Genomic DNA, 4,635 nt, shown 5'->3' with positions numbered 1-4,635 from the left:
CCCTGCTCCAGCGTGGGGTCCCTCTCACGGGAGACAGTCCTTCACGACCTTCTCCAACATGAGTCTCCTCCACGGGGTGCAGACCTTCGGGAGCAAACTGCTCCAGCGTGGGTCCCCCACGGGGTCACAAGTCCTGTCAGCAAACCTGCTCTGGCGTGGGCTCCTCTCTCCATGGATCCACAGGTCCTGCCAGGAGCTTGCTCCAGCGCGGGCTTCCCACGGGGCCACAGCCTCCTTCAGGTGTGTCTCCACCTGCTCCGGCGTGGGGTCCTCCACGGGCTGCAGGTGGAATCGCTACACCCCCTCATCCTTCCTCCATGGGCTGCTGCAGGGGGACAGCCTGCTTCACCATGGTCTTACCACGGGCTGCAGGGGAATCTTGCTCCGGCGCCTGGAGCACCTCCTCCCCCTCCTTCTGCACTGACCTTGGTGTCTGCAGATGTTCTTACATCTTCTCACTCCTCTCTCGGGCTGCAAAAGCGCTCTCTAACTGTTTTTCTTAAATATGTTATCACAGAGGCGCTGATTGGCTTGGCCTTGGCCAGCGGCGGGTCCATCTTGGAGCCGGCTGGCATTGGCTCTATCAGACACAGGGGTAGCTTCTAGCAGCTTCTCACAGAAGCCACCCCTGTAGCCCCCCTGCTACCAAAACCTTGCCACGCAAAACCAACACAATGAACATGAAAGTTTTTGCTTCCAACAATATCCTAGATGAGATACTACTGTCAAAAGCACAGCAGCGTGAAGTTTTGACGCACAAAGTTTGTAAGTACTATTAAGTTCTATTAAAATAAAAAAAAAATAAAATCAGAAAAGAATGCTGTACTGAGTCTGGCTGGGACAGAGTTAACTTTCTTCATAGCAGCTGGTAGAGTGCTGTGCTTTGCATTTGTGACTAAAATTGTTGATAATACACTGTCCTGATTTTCAGCTGGGATAGAGTTAATTTTCATAAGAAGCTGGGAGGGGACACAGCCAGGACAAGTGACCCAAACAAGCCAAAGGGATATTCCATACCCTTTCTAAAAAAAAATCACAAGAAGGGATTCTTCCAGGAAAAATGCCGCTCTTGTTTCCAGCGGGTAGTCCCCTAGACGGAGTAGAAGGCCTGATCGTACTTATGATCCTCTTGAAAGGACTTCTAAGTCCTTTTTGCAAGAAGTGAATAGCGAATATGATGAGCAGGATTAGAGGGGCCCTGCCTCCAGCCAGGTGGAGGAAAGGGACAATCGGGTTTATCGGACTGTGTGGATCCGATGGCCTGGCACATTAGATCCACAAGAGTATAAGGCTCTAGTGGACACTGGTGCACATTGTACCCTAATGCCATCAAGGTATGAAGGGGCAGAACCCATATATATTTCTGGAGTGACAAGGAGATCCCAACAGTTGACTCTGTTGGAGGCTGAAGTAAGTCTAACTGGGAATGAGTGGCAAAAGCACCCCATTGTGACTGGGCCAGAGACTCCCTGCATCCTTGGCATAGACTACCTCCGGAGAGGGTATTTCAAGGACCCAAAAGGGTACTGGTGGGCTTTTGGCATAGCTGCCTTGGAGACGGAGAAAATTGAACCGTTGTCTACTTTTCCCGGTCTCTCGGAGGAACCTTTCTGTTGTGGGGTTGCTGAGGGTTGAAGAACAACAGGTGCCAATCGCAACCACAGTGGTGCACCAATGGCAATATCACACCAACAGAGACTCCCTGACTCCCATCCATAAGCTGATTTGTCAACTGGAAAGCCAAGAAGTGATCAGCAAGACTTGCCCACCCTTTAACAGTCCCCTATGGCCAGTGCGAAAGCCTAATGGAGAATGGAGATTGACAGTAGACTATCGTGGCCTGAATGAAGTCAAGACACTGCTCAGTGCTGCCGTGCCAGACATGCTGGAACTTCAATATGAACTGGAGTCAAAGGCAGCCAAATGGTATGCCACAATGGATATCGCTAATGCACTCTTCTCGATCCCTTTGGCAGCAGAGTGCAGGCCATAGTTTGCCTTCACATGGAGGGGCGTCCAGTACACCTGGAATCGACTGCCCCAGGGGTGGAAACACAGCCCCACCATTTGCCATGGCCTGATCCAGAATGCACTGGAACAGGGTGAAAGTTCCAGAGCACCTGCAATACATTGATGACATCATCATATGGGGCAACATAGCAGCAGAAGACATTTTTGAGAAAGGGAAGAAAATAGTCCAAATCCTTCTGAAAGCCGATTTTGCCATAAAACAAAATAAGGTCAAGGGACCTGCACAGGAGATCCAGTTTTTAGGAATAAAATGGCAAGACGAGCGTCGTGAGATCCCAAAGGATGAGATCAACAAAACAGCAGCCATGTCTCCATAAGGAACATAAGGGTAAATTATTTATAGCTAGGTGGGCCCATGACACCTCAGGCCATCAAGGAAGAGATGCAACATATAGATGGGCCCGTGATCGAGGGGTGGACTTGACCATGGATGCCATCTCACAGGTCATCCATCAATGTGAAACATGCACTGCAATCAAGCAAGCCAAGCGGGTAAAGCCTCTGTGGTATGGAGGACAATGGCTGAAATATAAATATGGGGAAGCATGGCAAATTGACTGTATCACACTCCCACAAACCCACCAAGGCAAGCACTACGTACTTACAATGGTGGAAGCAACCAACGGATGGCTGGAAACATATTCCGTAACCCATGCCACTGCCTGGAACACTATCCTGGGCCTTGAAAAGCAAGTCCTGTGGCGACATGGCACCCCAGAAAGAATTGAGTCAGACAATTGGACTCATTTCCGGAACAACCTCATAGACACCTGGGACAAAGACCATGGCATTGAGTGGGTGTATCACATCCCCTATCATGCACTAGCCTTCAGGAAAATCCAACGATACAATGGACTGCTAAAGACTACCCTGAGAGCAATGGGTGGTGGGACCCTCAAACACTGGGATACACATTTAGCAAAGTCCACCTGGTTAGTTAACACTAGGGGATCTGCCAATCGAGCTGGCCCTGCCCAGTCAAAACTTCCATGCACTGTAGAAGGGGATAAAGTCCCTGTAGCGCGCATAAAGAATATGCTGGGGAAGACAGTCTGGGTTAGCCCTGCTTCAGGCAACGGCAAATCCATCTGCGGGATTGCTTTTGCTCAGGGACCAGGGTGCACTTGGTGGTTGATGCGGAAGGATGGGGAAGTCCAATGTGTAGTTCAAGGGGATCTGATTTTGGGTGAGAATAGCCAATAAATTAAATTGTATGATGTTAATTTCTAAATAATCCTGCCATCGTATGTCATCACTACTACAATTGCTATATGCTGTATCAATGGTATTACAGTAAGAATCACCCAAATTAATGAAGGATGAACTTTGATGAAACCGAGCAAGGTGCAGCGATGATGGAACTAGAACTGACTTTCAGCAACTGTCAACCAGCAACTTCCTCGAAATTGACATCTTGAACCCAGAGGCTGTGAGCATGTACTGTGCCAGATACACCAGCTGCAAACTCCGGATACAGCATGCAACAATCCAACACTACACACCATCTCTCCTGCCCTGAAAGACTGTTAAGACAGATGGAGCCCAAAGTCATGGACTAAATGAACTCAACGGACATTTTAGAGGGATGGCCCATAGACTAAGGGAATGATATCTCTCTGTGTATGTGTGTATATATATATCTCAAAGGCAGGAAGAGTGGTAGTGATCAATTGGACAAAGGATCTGGGCATGACATAGATGATATAGAATAAATGGTGGATAATGTCCTGGTTTTCAGCTGGGATACAGTTAATTTTCACCAGAAGCTAAGAGGGGACACAGCCAGGACAGGTGACCCAAACTGGCCAAAGGGATATTACGTGTCATAAGACGTCATGCTCAGTATATAAAGGGGGCTGGACGGGGAGGAGGGGTTGCTGCTCAGGGACGGGCTGGGCATCGGGTTCCAGGGGTGAGCAAATTGCATTGTGTATCATCCACTTTGTATATTCTTTTATAAGTTTTATAAGTATTGTTATTTTCATCTTCCTTTGCTGTCCTAGTAAACTGTCCTTATCTCAACCCGCAAGTTCTTTTTCTTCCGATTCTCCTCCTCATCCCACGGCGGGGGGGAGGCGGGGAAGGGGTGAGCGAGTAGCCACGTGGTGCTTAGCTGCTGGCTGGGGCTAAACCATGACACACACCACTGTTTTGACTACTGCTAAACAGTGCTTGCACAGCATCAAGGCTGTTTCTCACTCTGCCCCTCCAGCAAGTAGGTAGGGGTGGGCAAGAGACTGGGAGGGGATGCAACCAGGACAGCTGACCCAAATTGGCCAAAGGGATATTCCATACCACATAACATCATGCTCAGCAATAAAAACTGGAGGTAGAGGAAGAAGGGGGGTTGGCTTTCAAGGTTGCTGTTGCTTGAAGACTGGCTGGGTGTCAGTCTGCTTGTAGGAGGTGGTGATTGCCTTTGCATCACTTGTTTTTTTTCTCTTTCCTTCACTTATGAAACTGTCTTTAACTTGACCCACGAGTTTTTCTTGCTTTTGCTCTTCCTATTTTCTCTCCCAACACGCTGGGCAGGGAGAAGTGAGCAGCTATGTGGGTGCTTGACTGCTGGCAGGGGTCAACCCACCACAAATGCTTAAGACAATG

At 48.8% G+C, this 4,635-nt stretch overlaps 1 long non-coding RNA gene across 1 annotated transcript in view; it reads right to left on the bottom strand.

Moving 5' to 3' along the window:
- Nucleotides 1-241: 241 nt before the first annotated feature.
- Nucleotides 242-4,635, bottom strand: part of LOC142599253 (uncharacterized) — a 256,694-nt gene continuing 252,300 nt past the window's right edge. Inside the window, exon 3 of the long non-coding RNA XR_012832882.1 lies at nucleotides 242-322. This is a non-coding gene — a long non-coding RNA (uncharacterized LOC142599253). The remainder of the gene's footprint in view (nucleotides 323-4,635) is intronic.

This window comes from Balearica regulorum, chromosome W (assembly GCF_011004875.1).
Source record: "Balearica regulorum gibbericeps isolate bBalReg1 chromosome W, bBalReg1.pri, whole genome shotgun sequence".
Taxonomy (NCBI): domain Eukaryota; kingdom Metazoa; phylum Chordata; class Aves; order Gruiformes; family Gruidae; genus Balearica; species Balearica regulorum.
The sequence above is the reverse complement of the archived record's forward strand: the minus strand, read 5'-3'. Positions and strand labels throughout refer to the sequence as shown.